We start from the raw sequence: 19,631 nt of genomic DNA, 5'->3' as shown, positions 1-19,631 counted from the left end.
GATTTGCTCCTTTTCCAGTCCAGAATTCCAGCTGCCTGAATTCTCCCTCTTCAAATAAACCTTGCAAAATAAGAGAGAAAAGGCATAAATATGGTTCCACAAAGTAATATAACAGCCCATAAAGCAATAAATATCAACATGAAAACATGATGCAAAATGGACGTATCAAGTTTCTTCTGATCTCTCTTATGAATGATTTCATATCCTTGTAATTCTCTTCGAGTTGTGGGTTTTGTCTGGCCAACTAGATCTATGATTCTTGCAATGGGAGAAGTGCTTGGTTTTGGGTTCATACCGTGCGGTGACCTCACTCAATGACAGAAGGGGTAGCGAGGCACACATCGTGTTGTTGCCATCAAGGGTAAAAAGATGAGGTTTTCATCATTGGTTTGAGATTATCCCTCTACATCATGTCATCTTGCTTAAAGCGTTACTCTGTTTATCATGAACTCAATACACCAGATGCATGTTGGATAGCGGTCGATGTGTGGAGTAATAGTAGTAGATGCAGAAAGTATCGGTCTACTTGTCTCGGACGTGATGCCTATATGCTTGATCATTGCCTTAGATATCGTCATGTCTTTGCGCGGTTCTATCAATTGCTTGCTAGTAATTTGTTCACCCACCGTAATACTTGCTATTTTGAGAAAAGCCTCTAGTGAACACTATGGCCCCCAGGGTCTACTCCACACCATATTTTCAGCCTTACACTTTTTCTTCATTGCACTTTCCGCCTTCAGATCTCACTTTGCAAACAATCTTGAAGGGATTGAGAACCCCTTTGAAGCGTTGGGTGCAAGCTTGTTTGTGTTTGCGCAGGTACTGTGGACTTGACGAGACCCTCCTTCTGGATCGATACCTTGGTTCTCAAACTGAGGGAAATACTTACTGCTCATGTGCTGCATCACCCTTTCCTCTTCAAGGGAAGAACCAACGCAAGCCTAGCCTTTGTCAACCTGTCAACTTCTTGTGCTGTTGTCTGTGGGATAGCAGTCACCAGCTTTCCCATCGGCTCAGAGATTGCCTTGAGGATGTGTGCAAGCTTGCCACCCCGTGGTGCCGACCTGCCACCTCTAGGCAAGCCGTACACAAGGACCCACACCTTTTCTAGAGGAGGCACAGGATCAGGCTCCGCCGCAACAGCACGAAGGGAGATCATGAACTTGTTGATGGGGCAGCGGATGAGCTCGTGAGAACACACACGGAGAAGCTCTCCAAAGGGAAAGGGGACCAAGAAGACAAGGGGAGCCATCTCGGTCACCTCCCAAGTGAAGTCGGAGTCGCGGAAGTCGCCGATGTAGGCGGCAAGCTCGACCTAGATGAGGTCGGCCGAGATCACCACCCGAGATGGCAAGTCCTGCTCGAGGGCCAGAGTGACCGTCGCCAGGTGCGGCCGAACCGCCTGCTCCTCAATCTCAGCATCCACATAATAGAAACTACCCCCTCAGTCCCGTACTCGAGGTAGGCAGGGGCCGAGGGGCATCGGGGAGGGGCCTCACACTCCGAGCAGAAGTGTCCCGTGCAACCGTAGTCGATGCAGATCGTCTCTTCGCGAGTCATGGGTCGGCCGACCCGAGAGGGAAGCTCCGGAGCCGCCTGCTCAGGAGCCCCCGTCGGAGCAGGACAAATGGCCATCCCAGGGTCCGCCAAAGCCGCCTTCTTATTCTTATGCTTCTTATGCTTCTTATTCTCCTTAGTCGGGGCGGCACCACATGCGCCTCAACAGACCGGCGCCTAGGGGATCTCCGCCCGGGAAGCGGGTCATCCCGACACCAAGCCGGGCCATCCGCCTGGGATGGACGAAGATCATCCCGACGGCCATCCTCACACGACAGCCGTCGGTCCTCATCACACACATGAGCAGGATCACTGGACCCATGGGCCCCATCATCCCGGTGGTGATCACGCGCAGTGTCCCCCCGACCCCGATTCCAGTCCTTCTCTGAGGTCCGAGTGACCGAATAACGAGTAGCCGGCGCCCGAGGAGCCTGGGACTCCATGTCTCGAGCCACCATAGGCTGGCGAGCCACCAGCTCCGCCCGGAGAGAGCCCTCATGGTCCACATTGTCCCGCCGCAGCCGCTCGGCCTCCCGGCGGCGACCATCTCCTAGCGAGCCAGAGAACGGGAGACGTGGGTCTCTGGCCGGGTCTCTGGGGGGCCGAGGACATCGCAGCAAAGTTCCCGGGTAGAACTCCAAGGAACGCGCCGGCCGGGCTGCCTCTCCCCGGGGGAGCGAGAGGAAGCACCAGCGGCACCAGCCGAGGCAGGGGCCGCTTTGCCGCGCCTGGCCATCCCCTTCCACGCGGGTCATCAGCGCTTCCAGGATGAGCGCGGCGGTGTCGGCGCAGAGGCGGAGGGAGGGGAAGCGGGGATGGGAAGCGGGAGCAAGGGCGTAGAGGAGGGTGGCGGCGCAGCACAGGAGGTGACGAGGGAATGAGGGAGCCGATGGGGAGCCCTACCCCAACGACCTACCTCGCCCCACGTAGCAGGCCAGCCAGCCCACGGGTCGGCACCGCAACGTTGGATCCAAATCCAACGGGTAGGGTACGCGTGGGCCAGGCCCCAGGTCTGGTTGATTAAGCCCACAGCCTCCTGGGCCCTTCTAGCGGCCTCCTCCACCTCCTCGGCCGAGAAGGGTCCCAGCCCAACCGCCTGCGACCCATTAGGGCGACAGCCGGCCTAGGCGCCAGCCATCCCCATTGCGGCGCTAGGGGAAGATCCCCGCAGCTGCGCCGCCCGCGCGGGACCCGACCACAGGACGCATGTTGCCGGCACGGCAGGCAGCGGCGAGCCATCCACTCTGGGGCCGGCACCAGTAGCACCCACGAGCAGCCCTCCTCCGGCTCGGGAACCGGGTGCCACCACGGGGGATAACCTGGGTGGTGCGGCAGGCCGAGCCACGACGGAGGCGGGGCGAACTACTCAGGCCGGATGACGAAGCGGAGGATGGTCAGGTAGTCAACCCCGACGTGCCGCCGACTTCCCCTTCCGATGAGCAGGGCGGGCCGCATCCCAGAAATCGCCCAACCGCGGTGGCGCCAGCGACACCAGATGTTCCATTGGACCATCCCCCTCCTCCTCCGCCCAGTTCGCCCACGACGACGACAAGCGCGAGAAGCAGAGAGATGGCCCGCGGCCCCCGGCAGCGGCCATCCTAGTACCGAACAACGGCGACCAGAGATGAGCCACGAGCTAGCTCGAGTGCCTCCGTGGGGAGCTCATTTCGAATCCTTGCAAAAAGGGGATGCGAGCGGCCCGGTCAGAGTATAAAATCCTTCACCCACCCCATTCTTGACCTAGAGACGGCTCTCTTCCATTTTTGGAGGTGCAAAAAATGCCTCGATATAGTCTTGTTCCTTCCTTCTAGTGGTGGGAAGGAAAGGTTAGAGCATCTCCACTCGCCCCCTCCCCCCCAACACGTCCTCCGGGCAACTTTTTTACCGTCGGTGGTGCGAAATTGGCCCAGTCATGCCCAAACTCCTCGTTTCTCGCCGGTTTGGGCCAAAATAACAGCTGGCGAACCCGAGCCAAATCAAGCTCCCCGGGGGGTGCATGAGAGCGCCGGGAGAAGCGAAAAGCCAAGCGCGCCCGCTTTGTCGGCCGCAACCGAGTCTTTCCCGCCGTTTTCTCCCCTTCCTCCTCCCTTCCCCTCCATTTTCCCACCCGTTCCGCCATTCTTCTCCCGCTCCAGCCATCCGGCCGCCATGCCGCCGAAGAAAAAGTACACCTTCCCACGCCCCGCCACCACTTCGAGTCCAGCCAGCCGTAGCAAAGAAATTCGATGCCCAGGCCGGCGGGCATTTCAGATGCCGAGTGGAGGGCGGATGTCCAGCGCCGGGAGGTGGTCACAACAGACCGGCGGAGGAGGCTCGACGTGAAGAAGATCAGGGACGTGGCGGAGGCGGCAGCGACCGCGGTCGATCAGGAAGAGGTGTTCCACGCGGTGATGATGAAACTGCATGGCCGCAACCCGCAGGCCGCCTGGAGGGGTCTCCATGGCGTTGCGCCGGCCACCCATTCACCGATAATGTTGCCCAAGGCGTAGGTGCATTCGCCTAGCTACTCCAATGGTGACGCGCATGGCGGCTTCAATCCTAACACCACCTTCCCGCATGGCGCACCGCAGCGTTCCTCCCCGCCCGGTTTGGCCACGACCCTCGTACTCCCTCGCCCACGTTCAGCGCCGGCCTCAACACCTAGTACAACTACTTGCCACCGGAGTACTCATCAGTAGCCTCGCCTGCGTCGTCTCTGTGTCGTGGCGTCCTTCCATTCGCACACACTTCATTGATATAGTTCAACTACGCCGACATGGGCGAGATCATCACCAGAGGCTCCGTCGTCGCCGCGTCGCACCCGGAGTTCGGCATGCAAGATGAAAAAATGGACACCACCGGTGACATTGACGACGAGCTCGACGATGCAGAGGAAGAGGAGGGAGGGAAGAGGCGGTCGAGGTGGAACCGGAACCAATGCCACAGAAGAAGGGAAGGAAGAGAAAGCGGGCGGCGAACACCAAGCCAGCCGAACCCTGCATCAAGTGGACATCCAAGGAAGGCGAGTGCCTTACCGAAGCATGGAAGACTGTCAGCATCGACCCGATCAGCGACACGAATCAGAACAACGACACATACTAGGTGAGAATCAAAATGACGTTCGACGAACGCAACATGGTCGACCCTGACTTCGCTAGCATCCACATGGACCGTGGCAAAAAGGCCATGGTGAACCGCTGGTCGACGATCCAGAAGGCCTGCAACAAGTGCCATGGCATTGTCGAAGAGGTCGCAGCTCTCCCGGAAAGCGGAGCCAACGTCAAGGGTCACGTATGCCCATAGTTCGCCGGTCCTAGTTTGTCGCATCACCATGTGCTTTGCCCACATATTTCGTCTGCTGTTTTGTGCAGATGCATCGGATGTTCGCCATGTACCGCACCGACAACGAGGACCAAGAGTTCAGGTTCCTTCACGTGTTCTCGAGGATCGACTCGTGCGAGAAGTGGAGGGAAGTTTGGCTCGCTCTCGACAAGGACAAGGAGACCTACAACTTAGATGCGCTTACCCCAGCTGCGGCAAAAGGGAGCCCAGATGGCACAAAAAAGCGAGGGCGGCGAGGGACACGGCGCCCGCTTCCCAACGGCTGTAGGCTTCGATCGAGCAATGTATCACCGACGTCAAGTGCAGTGCTGCCAGGAGGGAGGAGGAATCCGACACGTGGTGGTCGGTGTTGATGATCAACATCACTGCGAAGAAGAGGAACACTGATGTGGAGTTCTTGATGGTGGCACACACATCGACGATGGACGAGAAGGTGAAGGCTTGGTACATAGTACAACGCGACCTCATCTTAAGTCAGATGCCAACACCGATAGCGACCACCACGGAGACCACGGTGACCACAACCGCGAATGCAACGGGGACCACAACGGTGTCGATCCACACAGAGCGCACACCGACCGCGAGCCCGACTTAGCCGACGACCAACAGCCCGACGACGCCGATGATGAGCTCGACTACGGTGATGATGACCCCAGCTAGTCCCGCGTAGAGGAGCCGCACCCCGGTGAGTCGGCCGTGTGATCCGTTTTATCCTTTTCTTTTGATCACCGAATTGTTGGTGTGTTTGATCGCCGAACTATGGCACTGATCACTGACTTGTGGCGGGACGATCGCCGAAGTCGCGACGTGTTTCTGGGCAGTGGGAAAGAGCAATTTGGGAACATTGGCGTTTGGGGACCGAAACCTGGGGGCGCGGCTGGAAACTCGCTCGCCCCCAGGCCGAGAATAGCACCGATGAAATGCTAAAAAGGCTACCGCCGGGAAGACTGGGAGCCAAATGGATGAAGATGCTCTTAGAGTCCACCCCGTATCCTTGGCAGATATCGCTGCATCTCCCCCTCTTTCTTAAGAATCAGCGGTGACAGACTAATACGTCTTAAATGCATTTATAATTTTTAATAGTTTTCTATTAGTATAATATGAATTTTGAATACTTTCATAGCAATTTATATTATTTTTCTAGAATAACATATAATATAATTTTCATATTAATATGACTTTTGAATACTTTTATAACATATTAATATTATTTTTCTAGACTAACATATTAATATAATTTTCACCTGCTCTAGTGGCACGACCAGGGGCACCACATGGCTAGGCCCGTGGGCCTCCTGGTACCACCTTATGGCCATTCTTTTGCCGATAAATCCAAAAAATCTAGAAACCCTTAGTATCATTTCTTCGTGATTTTTTCCGTCGCCGCAAACTCCTGTTTCGGGGAGATCATCTGGAGCTTGTTCGACACCTTGCCAAAGGTGGAATCCATCTCTAAGCAATCCTGTCGAACCTTTCTGCCCCTAAGGTCATGCGTGTGTACTTTCCTTAGGATGTTAGGGTCGAGAGCAGTAGCTAGATGACATCTTCTCTCCCTTGTAATTCAATACAAAGTTCCTCCGAGTTACCTCACATGATCAGGATCAATATGATGTAATCGATGTTTGTTTTTGTTGGAATATGAAGAATTGTCACTTTATGTTCAAATTTTTCATTGAAGTATATTGAGTATTTTGAATTTTATTTCTTGTATAATTGAGTAGCTATTTGTGATTTTTGATCTATTTGTCGTCTCTCACCAAGATAGATAGGCAATTCTTCCCAATAAGTGGTGTGTAGTAGTGGGTTGAATCTTGCGGCGAATTTGATCTGAGTGAAAATAAAGGATTGAGAACGTATAATATTGTTGCCACAAAGGATTAATGATGGTGTCTTTATAAAATTTAGATAATATTTTTATAGTCTACATTATGTCATCATGCTTATCGTAATACTCTCTTTGTCATGAATTTAATATTTTAAGATGCATGCTAGATAGCGGTGTTGGGATGGAGTATTAGTTGTAGACACAATTGAATAATGGTCCACATATCGCGGACATAATGGCTGCACAAGATTACACCATGAATAATCATAGTCATAAAAATAAATACTATGATTTAATCACTGTCCAACTGTAATTTGTTCACCAAACCACACTTATCTGATTGGAGAGATGCCACTAGTGAACCCTTGGCTCCGGGAGTCTACTTTCCATAAATGAAAATATCTACAAAAATATTATTTTTTGATGCATCGTTTATTTTATTTTATATATCTATCAATTCCTACAATGGTGTGGAATGTACCCTTGTTACTAGCAGAATAAGAAGCTTGACAACCTTCTTGATACGCTAGGGACAAGTGTGTGTGTGTTGTGGTTTGTGTCCTCGTACCCCGTGACTTTGTTTACTGGAAGAACTCCTTATAATTCGATAAACCTTGATTCTCAAATCAATAGAAATACTTATTGTTAAGTTACTCAACCTTATAATTGGGGGTTACCCAACTAGTCTTACGTAGGAGCAAGCACAAACATGAGAGGGCGGGTTGAATCGAGGCAACCATTCACTGCTATTGGATCTAAGGGTGTGATTAAAATTTCTTGAGTTAAAGTTGGAAATGTGCCACATGAAAAAATAAGTGAAATAAATCTGGATTATATTTCCTATTTAGTGGTGTCTCCTTAAAAATTGACATTGCTACCATACGCCATCCTAACTCAGCGAAAGTTAAACTTGGTTGTAGAAATACTGATGAGATCCCTCCTGTTGTCGAGGCTATTTGAGGAGGGCATTTGTACAACTTATTTTTGAAGTATAATAAGTTTTGGTTAGAGATCCTAAGAGGATCAAAACTCCAGTTCAAGTTGATACTAATCCTAATGGTCCTATTTCTAAAAAGCAGAAAACTCATGGGGCTGTCGAGAATAAAATGGCATATCCTCTATAGGCACTTGAGGCAAAACACCCATAGTTGTCTAGGATAAAACTTGTAGTACTATCTTCGAGTCAACTGAATCAGATGAATATGAGGATACTCATGGAAATAAGTTGTTATTCAACACTATGACCCAGGAGAAAAACTTGCATGGCGATGCTCGTAGTCCTAACAAACATATTATTCATTGTGAGAAAAAACAATAATCCTCATAATATAAGTGAACATGTACAAGCTACTGAGAAGTCTCATATTAATGTTTTTGGATGTTGAGGTCCTAATATAAGGTCTTTTTTGGATGTTGTAAAAAATGTTCCTTGGGTTATGCAAGTGGAGGAGATCCACAATAGTGATCTCAAGATATCTAACGAGCCTCCTCTACAGAAGTTACTGCTGAGGTAATTCGTACTCCCCCTCTTGTATCTAAGGAAAATATTTGATTTAGTTTGAGGAACATGTAGACTAACCTGGAGAGGATTCACGATAGAGTTGTACTTGTTAAAAACAAAACAAACCTTTAAGATATCCCATCTAGCTCTAATGCCTTTGATGTACTTTCCAATCCTCAATTGATCTTTAAAGTTGTTAAGATGGATGCTGATATGCTCGACAATGATTTTACTAGTCTGGATATACTTAGAGAAGTAGGGAAAACTAGAAGATTTAAGTTGTGGTGTCATTGTTGAGCTTGATTATGACAAATATACCATTGTTTTTTCTAGAAAGAAAAAGGATAGAGAAATCCATGTTGTTGTATCTAGACCTATGACTATGAATAAAAAAAATGTAACAACACCCTCTAAAGTTGCGGTAATCCTGCTTAGCCTCCTACCAGGGTTACGAGAAGTTATAAATTGACTGCTATTAGATGAATGATCTGTTATGGAATTGTATGGGGTAAAAAGGAATGAATACCTATCTCTCTGATATTATTAAAGATCATTCCCTTTCCCCTTTAGGATTGCAAGAAACCATGCAAAAACTTCTCTCGTAGATATTTCAGAAAAATGACCCCCATGACTTGTTTTATTGGATTTGGATCGCTTCTTCTAGGGTAGCTGGTGGAATCCTTTATTGTATTAAGAAAGAAAGTTGTAAATTATCTCGTGGCTTACCGACAAGTATATCTTACAAGTTACTAATATGTTTTATGTTGACAAAATTGTGTTTGGGGTCTCCTAACTATGTATGGCGCTACACATGATGACAATAAAGACAAATTCTTAATTCCTCTAGCATATTTTTGTAGTCATATGACTATATCCTACATTGTAGGTAGATATTTTAACATCCACGTGCATAGTGGTGAGAAAAATAAAAATATAGCATTCTTAATATGTTGATTTTTTATGATGTTTTTAGTTCTATGAACTTAAGAGAAATCCATATAAATGGAGGCATGTGCACTTCGACTAACAATCAATATCACCGTATACTTACAAATCTTGATAGAGTTATTATGAGAAGTGAGTGGTAAGTCGTTTTCCCTTGTAGCTGTTAGAAAGCTTATCAAAGATGTTTCTGACCACAATCCTTTTTTGTTGTCTTCTGACATCAGTAGACACAAGCATGCTAAGAAAAGATAATTCGGGTTTGAGATGAGCTGGATAAAAAATGAGGATTTTATTCCTTTAGTTAAAAATACTTGGAGCAAACCTGATGGATCCACTCATCCTATTAACATTTTGTACACCAAACTGATAAGATTAAGTAAGTATTTCGAAGGTTGGGGGTTTAACTATTTTTGTCATGCTAAAAAAGGAAGGATGAGATCAAAGAAGAACTAGCCGTTAATTCCTCAACTTTATATTAAGAGGGCTTCCTTATGTGTTGAGCTTAATGAGATCCATGTAAATGATGAGATTTTTTGGCTGCAACAATCTAATGAGCCATATCTTCTTCCTGGAGTCTAAAATGTCACTTAGTTCCACATAATTTCTAATGGGAGAAAGCGGAAAAACACTATACATTCTTTTTTACTAATGGTGATATTGTTATAGAAGGTACTGAAAACCTGTTAAACCATGCTACCGCTTATTATAAAGACTTAGTTTTGATTGTTCCATGCTGCTATATTATCATTCTTGGATGTTTCATGATCATTTTATAGCAACTTTATACCATTTTTGGGACTAATCTACTGACATAGTGCCTAGTGCTAGTTGCTGTTTTTTGTTGTTTTTTCCTTTGCAGAAAATTCATATCAGATGAGGTCCAATTGCCACCAAACATTACAGAGATTTTTTTGGACCAGAAGGAAACTTGGGAGCCAAGAATGAGCAACAGATGAGGCACAGGGGGCCACCTAGACATCAGGGCGCACCAGAGGCCCCTGGCGTGGTCTGGTGTCTAGTAGGTCCCCTCGGCACCTCCTCCACCGCCTCTGAGCTCTATAAATACCCCAACATTTAGAAAACCATAGAGGAGTCGACGAAAAAATGTTTCAATCGCCGCAAGTTCCAAAGCCATGATATCCAGTCTGGAGCACGTTCCGGAGAGGAACACAATCACGGAGGGGTTCATCATCCTCATTGGTGCTCGTTCGATGATGCGTGAGTAGTTCATATCATACCCACGGGTCCGTAGGCAGTATCTTCATGGCTTTCTCTCTCGTTTTGTTTCTCAATACAATGGTCTCTTGGAGATCCATATGGTGTAACTCTTTCTTTTGCGGTGTGTTTGTTGGGATTCGATGAGTTTAAGATCAGATCTATGAAAATATATTCATGCTTTATTATTATAGCCTTGTATTTCTTCTCCGAAATTTGTTTTTGTGTGGCCAACTTGATCTTTTATCTTCCAATGGGAAGAGGTGCTTTGTGATGGGTTCGATCTTGCGGTGCTCGGTCTCAGTGACAGAAAGATACATGACACGCATGTATCGTTGCTATCAAGGATAAAACGATGGGGTCTCTTCCTACATGAATAAATCTTGTCTACAATCCATCGGTAACATCCCCTCTTTCGTCTTCAATCCATCGGTAATATTACTTGGAGCTATATTTTTATTCACCACATGATATGTGTTTTGCTTGGAGCGTCTTGTATTGTAGGAGTCTTTTCCTTTTGTTGTGTCACAATCATCCTTGCTGCACACCTTTTTGAGAGAGAGACATGCACTCATCGTGATTTTGCTAGAATGCTCATAGTGCTCCACTTATATCTTTTGAGCTAGATACTTTTGCTCATAGTGCTTCACTTATATCTTTTGAGCTAGATACTCTTGCTCATAGTGCTTCACTTATATATTTTGAGCAAGATATTTTTGCTCTAGTGCTTTACTTATATCTTTAGAGCACGCTGGTGCGTGATTTGGTAGTTGGCTTATGCTATGAAAGTAGTCCCAAATGTGATAGGTACCCAAATAGGATGCAAAAACCTCCATCTTCATGTGCATTGAGTAGAAAGAGAAGTTTTGATTCCTCTCAATTAGTTTTGAGACGTGGACTTGGTAATATTAAGAGCTATGTTAGTAGGGTGTCGTGAATCTAGAAATACTTGGGTTGAAGTTAGTGATTCCCGTAGCATGCACGTATGGTGAACCGCTATGTTAGGAAGTCGGAGCATAATTCATCTATTGATTGTCATCCTTTGTGTTGAAGTCAGGATCGCGCGATCGTTAGCACCTACCAACCCTTCCCCTAGCAGTATGCATTTAGCACTTTGTTTCGATTACTAATAAAAACTTTCACAACAAGTATGTGAGTTCTTCATGACTAATGTGAGTCCATGGTATAGATGCACTTTCAACATCCACCATTCCTAGCCTCTCTAGTGCCATGGAATTATCGCCGGTGCACAAACCCAGCATATTCCTTCCTCAAAACAGCTACCATACCTACCTACTATGGCATTTTCATAGCCATTCCGAGATATATTGCCATGCACCCCCACCGTTCCGTCTCATGACTTGTGCCGTCACTCTCATATTTCCATTGGATGATCGTAAGATAGCTAGCGAGATGTTTCAACGTCATACGCCATGCTAGATCGTTGCACATCCCGGTACACTGCCGGAGGCATTTCCTATTGAGTCATCATTGTGAGTTTTGAGCTGTGAGTAAATAAAAGTGTGATGATCATCATTATTAGAGCATTGTCCCATGTGAGGAAATAAAAAAAAGAGCCCAAAGAGCCCAAAAACAAAAAAAGGAGAAAATAAAAGAAAAGAGAAAAAAGGAGGCCTAAGAGCCCAAATGCAAAAAAAGAAAAGAGAGAAAAAGAGAGAAGGGACAATGCTACTATCTTTTTCCACACTTGTGCTTCATAATAGCACCATGTTCTTCATGATTGAGAGCTTCTTGCTTTGTCACCACCATATCAATTTCCCAGCATTAATTTGTCTACCCACCGTTTGCTATTTCTCGAGAGAAGCCTAGAGTGAAACCTATGGCCCTCGGGTCTACTTCACATCATCTATTTGCAATCTTGATACGTCTCCAACGTATCTATAATTTTTGATGGTTTCATGCTATTATCTTGTCAAACTTTGGATGTTTTGCATGCCTTTTATATATTTTTTGGGACTAGTGCCAAGTGCCAGTTCCTGTTTTTTCCGTGTTTTTGATCCCTTTCGGAGGAGATTTTGAAACAGAGTCCAAACGGAAGAAAATCCCCGAAAATATTTTTTCCGTAACGGAAGAAAATCGGGAAGCTTGAGAGCCAAGGCAAGGGAGCCTCAGGGGATTCACAAGCCCCCACCCCGCGGCCAGGGGGGAGGCCGCAACCCACAGGCTTGTTGGCCCCCTGGTCACCCTCTGCCCTAGGGGTTGCGCCTATATATTCCCTAAAAATCCCAAAACAATCAGGACATCATCGAAAGTACTTTTCTGCCGACGCAAGCTTCTGTCTCCGCAAGATCCCATCTGGGGCACGTTCTGGTGCCCTACCGGAGGGGGGATTCAGACACGGAGGGCTTCTTTATCAACACCATGACCGCTCCGATGATGCGTGAGTAGTTCATCATAGACCTACGGGTCCATAGCTAGTAACTAGATGGCTTCTTCTCTCTCATGGATCTTCAATACAAAGTTCTCCATGATCTTCATGGAGATCTATCCGATGTAATCTTCTTTTGCGGTGTGTTTGTCGAGATCCGATGAATTGTGGATTTATGATCAGATTATCTATGAATCTTATTTGAGTTTCTTCTGATCTCTCTTATGCATGATTTCATATCCTTGTAATTCTCTTCGAGTTGTGGGTTTTGTCTGGCCAACTAGATCTATGATTCTTGCAATGGGAGAAGTGCTTGGTTTTGGGTTCATACCGTGCGGTGACCTCACCCAGTGACAGAAGGGGTAGCGAGGCACGCATCGTGTTGTTGCCATCAAGGGTAAAAAGATGAGGTTTTCATCATTGGTTTGAGATTATCCCTCTACATCATGTCATCTTGCTTAAGGCGTTACTCTGTTCGTCATGAACTCAATACACTAGATGCATGCTAGATAGCGGTCGATGTGCGGAGTAATAGTTGTAGATGCAGAAAGTATCGGTCTACTTGTCTCGGACGTGATGCCTATATGTATGATCATTGCCTTAGATATCGTCATGACTTTGCGCGGTTCTATCAATTGCTCGACGGTAATTTGTTCACCCACCGTGATATTTGCTATTTTGAGAGAAGCCTCTAGTGAACACTATGGCCCCCGGGTCTACTCCACACCATATTTTAAGCCTTACACTTTTTACTTCGTTGCACTTTCCGCCTTCAGATCTCACTTTGCAAACAATCTTGAAGGGATTGACAACCCCTTTGAAGCGTTGGGTGCAAGCTTGTTTGTGTTTGCGCACGTACTTTCTACTTGACGAGACCCTCCTTCTCGATTGATACCTTGGTTCTCAAACTGAGGGAAATACTTACTACTCCTGTGCTGCATCACCCTTTCCTCTTCAAGGAAAAACCGACACAAACAAGAGAAGTAGCAAGAAGAATTCCTAGCGCCAAGGAAGGACTTTTGTTACCGTAGCAAATCTCTACTTTGCTATTTGCGTTTGAAGTTTGTTTGCACTTTTGTTATCAGATCTATATTATCAAAAAAACAAATACCTTGTTGTGTTCTATTTGCTATCACTCTTATTTTCATATATTAATCTATCCTTACTTTACCCACCAGGGATTGACAACCCCTCCACACGTTGGGTTGCGAGGATTTACTATTTGTGTGCTGGAGCTGCTTGCATAGTCTTTTGGATCTTCCTACTGGAATTATACCTTGGTTTCTAAACTAGAGAAATACTTGTCGTCGATGTGCTACATCACCCTTTAAGCTTGGAGGTAAACCAACGCATGTGTGAGACGAAGCAATATCCTCTCAGGGGAGTATGCATTAAAATGCCTTTATTAAAATAGGAACATTATGGGTGGTATGTGTTTCTCCATGGGAATACATCATACGAGGCTCAAAAAGTGGGCATAATAGTCAAACTTATTTCGAAATCAACAAAGTTAACTGGGAATCCTCCTTGATTATCACAAAATGCATGGATTTAACTTTCTTGGTGTGAATGGATCAGGAAAATGTTGTACAAAGGCATAGTCACTTCAGTTGAATAATGTAATTCGTGCATATTTTCAAAGCCAAAAGGGCTTGCGCCAAGGATATCCATTGTCTCCCTTTTTATTCAATATGGTTGTTGGATGTTTATCTAAAATGGTGATCAATGCTCAAAAATAGAACCCCCTTATTGTCTTGGCACCTGATTTTATTAAGCATGGCATTGCACATGTGATACTGTGCTTTGTATCAATCATGCTTCAGTCAAGGCTGTCAACTTGAAACTTTTATTGTGTATGTTTGGACTCATATCTGAGCTTAAATCAATTATTTGAAAACTGAAATATTATGTGTTGGGGCAGTATTGATATCCTTACATTCTGCGGTTATCCTTTCAACTGTGAATTTTTTCACTTCCTGAAGAAATACTTGGGATTCTTGTTAGCTACACTACTCTTAGAAACGAACATGTATGAATCCTGAATATGAAATGCAACCTCTACAAGTGGTAGACTTATATACTTCTCAATTCTTCCATGTCTAGTATTTCATACCATATGTTGATGTTTCTATTTTCAAAAACCTTCATTGAAAGCTTGATAAACATAGTAGACACTTATTTTGGTGGGGTTGGAGAGGGGGGAAATGATATTATCTAGTCAAATGGTTCTAGACTCGGTAATCTAAGCTGCAAAGTTTGCATAAGGAGTTAAAGAAGCGAAATATCAGCCTCCTTGTACAATGGTGATTGAAACTTGACACTCAAAAAGGCTTTGGTAGGATATCACTTTTTCCAAGTACATGAGAAGAGATATTGTTGTAAATGTGAAAGAAACATTTGGCGATTCCCCTATTTGGGAAGTTATCCTTAAAGTTAAGGACTATTATATGGGTGGAAAAGAAAGTTTGAGATTAATTCTGGCAATATTGCCGTACTATGAAAGATCCTATTGGAGATAATCTTCCCTTGTGTATCAAAACCCTCACTTGTTTATTATCTACAACATGCATGACACTACAGTTGACAAATACTCCTAGATAAATGTGAAAGCTCATCACAAGCCTTCATGGTTGCCAATAGGGAAAAGGAGTGCCTTCTCATGCCCTACAGCCCTAAGTAAATTACTTGCTAGCAATAATATGAATTCGTAAATTTCACTATGCTTGCACGTTCCAAGGTTAATATGAGGATAATTAGTGTGTTGAACTGTTTCCACATGAACCACTTCATCCTCATCATTGCATACCTCAACAGGGCCGAGACATATTTCTTGGATTGGACAAGGAGCATGAAGAAAGAGTATACCAACCTCGGGGATGTTCTGTGAACTAACATTTAAAGGAAGAACCATCGACCAAGGACGTGTAAAAAACAACAAAAATGACATGCATGCTTCAGCCACAAAACCGATTTTTGTTGCATACAACAACCAAAACAAATGTGACAGGCAAGTACTACATCATCCACCACATGTAGTAGTACTCATGGGGGTGATCACCTTCCGAAAATCAAGTTGAGATCATCATCTGGGAGAAAAGAATGCAAGAAAACCTCTAATGGAGGTGGCAGAGATGATTTCAGATGCATCCAACTGAATTATTCGAACATCATAAATGAGGATGTCATTGATGCCAACGGTATATTAAACATTGGCGTAACAAGTTTGAAGGGGCAAAGGATCGCTTAAAGGGACATGCCGATGACATCTCGCTGTTCTTCAACTCGACACCTAACATTCGCCATTATAGTTTCTAGTACAACTGAAGTGCTATGCAAAATTAGAGTGAATGTATTGGTGTTCTTATGCGTATACATTACATTATGGTTGTGTTAACATTATTCCAAACTTGCCCATGTATCTAGAGTTTCATGTGTGTGTCTAATTTCTGCCTTTAATATTCGTAGATTGTTCATTAATATCCCATTAGAAATATGTGGACGAGTCAACATACGCCACCAATAGAAAACAATTATCTTTTTCTAAAAATAATTTGAGAAAAACTTGGTGATGTGCCAATGTTGAGCACTCCACTAGTGTATGTGATATTAGTGGTGTGTGCCGAGCTCCCCCCCCCCCCCCCCCCCGCCATAATGCCCATTTTGGCATACCAGTACTAAGCTTACATTTCTGATGTGTTTGGTTTCCAGAGACTGAGGAGCAACATCTACAGTCGTGGGTTATCATGTGTGTTGTAGTGTGGCGGTTCTTACAGTGTGGAAAACCTTGTGTGATATAATCATTTGTGTAGTTGTGGATCGTGGCAATCCACCAGTTCACTCTTCCAAGTTGTTATTACACCATGCCAACTCACTCTCTTAACTATGTGAGAGTAAAGAAGAAAAGAATGCGTATTAAAAGAGTTGGTTGATTGAAACCCTTGATTGATTATGTGAAATTTAGTGTTGATAGAACCTTCAACATCACCGAGGAAAACAGTGCTTCCGCTGGATTTCTACACGGTGATAATGGCAACTTTGTAGGTTCTAGCCATTCCTTATGATCACCCGTGTTCAAGAATTCGTCTAGTTAACCAGTTAACTTGCCTATTAATCCCTACTCGCAGGGTCAACGAGTAGCCGATTAACTGATAAATCGGCCGATTAATGGATTAAATGGCCGATTAACTTGCCGATTAGCCCATTAATCCCCTACTCACCATCCAACCGAGCAGTTACCAGTTAGCAATTTCCTCAACAATGATGATCACCGATGAAAACCTTGTGTGATATAACCATGACCAAGGCAATTTCTCTTAGGGCATCTACAATTGGACCCCATACCCGTCCCGAACATTCGTCGGGTTGTCGGGTCACTGAGCGGACACAATAACCGTACCCAACCGGACCTCGTAAATCTATCCCAAATGCTTGGATTGACAGACTCTCCAATACATGCCTATATATGTGGTGGATGTTAGGATACGAGTTGTATAGGATAAGGAAAGTTGTTTAAACTTGTTTCTATCTCTTCCCCTCTCTCCCTTATCTCATGTAACCTCTTGAGATAATCTCAACTTGTACTTCAAGGCATTGCCCATATAAATATATTGCGGCCCGAGACAAAGGGTTCTACGCTTCGTCATATGGTCATGAGAGCCCTTCCTCTTGACGTCTAGCTACCGAGAAGAAAACAATCCCATCGATCGTGTAGAGAGGCAATCATGTCACGCACCACGCTCTCCACCGCTACATCCACCCCGCTCGCATCCACCACGACCGCATTCTCCTCCAGCACCTCGCCCTCTCTCGGTCCACCTCCATCGGAGAAGCTCACAAGGACAAACTTCCTTCTCTGGAAGGTTGTCATGCTAACCCAGATCAAGGGAGCACAAATGGAACACTTCCTCGACGCCGCAAGCCCGGCGCCCCCTGCCACCATTGCCATCACCAAGGATGGGAAGGAAGAGCAGGTCTTCAACTACGCCAGATCAATCTGGTATGCGCAGCAACAACAGGTACAAGGATATCTCATGGGATCTCTGCCTCGAGAGGTCCTCCCTCAAGTTGTAATGCTTCAGACGCCGGCCGAGGTATGGACCTCCATCCATGCCATGTTTGCTGTGCAAACACAAGCCCAGAATATCAACACAAGAATGGCGCTCACCAATCTGCAAAAAGGTAAGCCAACCATGGCAGAATACCTTGGGAAGATTAAAACCCTTACAGATGAAGTTGCATGCGCCGGTGCACCGCTCGAGGACGCTGAGATCATCTCCCACGTCATAGACGGCCTCGACATCGACTACAACCCCGTGATCTCGGCTCTGGCTGTGCGAGTTGAACCGGTTACGGTTCAGGAGATGTACAACCAGCTTCTGAGCTTCGACGCCCGTCTCAGCATGCTGCAAGGAGCCAATCTGCGCCAGTCCTCTGTCAACGCTGCTTCACGCTGACGTGGCCGTGGGCGTGGACAGCAGGGACGCGGACGCGGACACATCAGCAGCGGCGGGCGTGCTGGCAACCAGGGTCAGGCTCTCCCTGGTGGTGGTGACCGCGACGGCGGTGATCGCGACGTTGGCTACAACAACGGCTACAACGGCGGCGGCTACAACAACAAACGTCGACCAAGATGTCACCTGTGCAAGAAACCGGGCCATGAAGTCATTGACTGCTGGCACCGGTATGATGAGGACTTCATGCCCGACACACGGCATGCTGCTGCAGCCACCCGAGAACATGGTGGAGCTGACGGCGAGACGGTCTGGTACGCCGACTCTGGTGCTATAGATCATGTCATGAACGAGCTAGAGAAGCTTGCCCTCCGAGAGAGGTACCACGACAATGATCAGATTCACACCGCAAGCGGTGGAGGTATGGACATTCTTCACATTGGTCAATCCTCTATTAATTCCCCTAGCCTTAAACGTGATCTTGTCCTTAAAGATGTTCTTCATGTTCCACAAGCCGATAAAAATCTAGCTTCCATGTCCCGTTTGACATCAGACAATAATATTTTCTTTGAAACTTATCCTACCTATTTTTCATCAAGGATCGGGCAACGAGGGAGCTCATCCACCACGGTAGATGCATTGGAGGACTATACCCCATCACATCAAGAGTCTTTGATCGAAAGCGTCGTCGCCAAGTTGATTCTGCTATTAAGCCCTCATTAGCCAAATGGCACCAAAGATTAGGGCATCCTTCTTCAAATATAGTCAAGCAAGTAGTCAATAAAGGCAACCTTGAGTTGTCACATAGTTTCGAAAGAGAGTCCGTCTGTGAAGCTTGTCAATGTGCCAAGAGTCACCAACTTCCCTATCCTTTGTCAAATAGTGTGTCTCATGCTCCTTTAGAGCTAATTTCCAGTGATGTATGGGGTCATGCAAGAGATTATTTTGGTAGAAAAAATTCTATGTCATTTTTATCGATGATTATAGCAAATTCACATGGATATATTTGCTCAAATTCAAGTCTGAAGTCTTTTCTGTTTTACAAGAGTTCCAAAAACTTGTTGAGAGACAATTTGACAAAAAGATCCTTACAGTCCAAAGTGACTGGGGAGGAGAGTATGAGAAACTCAACTCCTTCTTTCGTAGCATTGGCATTGTTCATCATGTCTCTTTTCCCCATGCACATCAACAAAACGGTTTAGCCGAATGTAAACATCGTCATATTGTGGAAGTTGGCCTCTCACTCCTAGCTCATGCATCAATCCCACTCAAATATTGGGATGAGGTTTTTATCACGGCCACTTATCTCATAAATCGCTTACCTAGTCGACTCATTGGCAACACTACTCCCTTGGAACGTTTGTTTCATCAAAAACCAGACTAAAGCTCTCTCAAATTTTTGGGTGTGCTTGTTACCCAAATTTGCGT

The 19,631-nt window shown here is 45.9% G+C and overlaps 1 non-coding gene across 1 annotated transcript; it reads left to right on the top strand.

Annotated features, from left to right (window-relative positions):
- The first annotated feature begins 18,002 nt into the window (after positions 1 to 18,002).
- Positions 18,003 to 18,141, top strand: LOC123414448. The gene has a single exon (XR_006614414.1). It is a non-coding gene; the product is annotated as a small nucleolar RNA Z247 (small nucleolar RNA).
- The last annotated feature ends 1,490 nt before the right edge of the window (positions 18,142 to 19,631 follow it).

Source organism: Hordeum vulgare, chromosome 7H, assembly GCF_904849725.1.
Source record: "Hordeum vulgare subsp. vulgare chromosome 7H, MorexV3_pseudomolecules_assembly, whole genome shotgun sequence".
Lineage (NCBI taxonomy): Eukaryota > Viridiplantae > Streptophyta > Magnoliopsida > Poales > Poaceae > Hordeum > Hordeum vulgare.
Note: the sequence above shows the minus strand (reverse complement) of the source record. Positions and strands in the feature narration are given on the sequence as shown.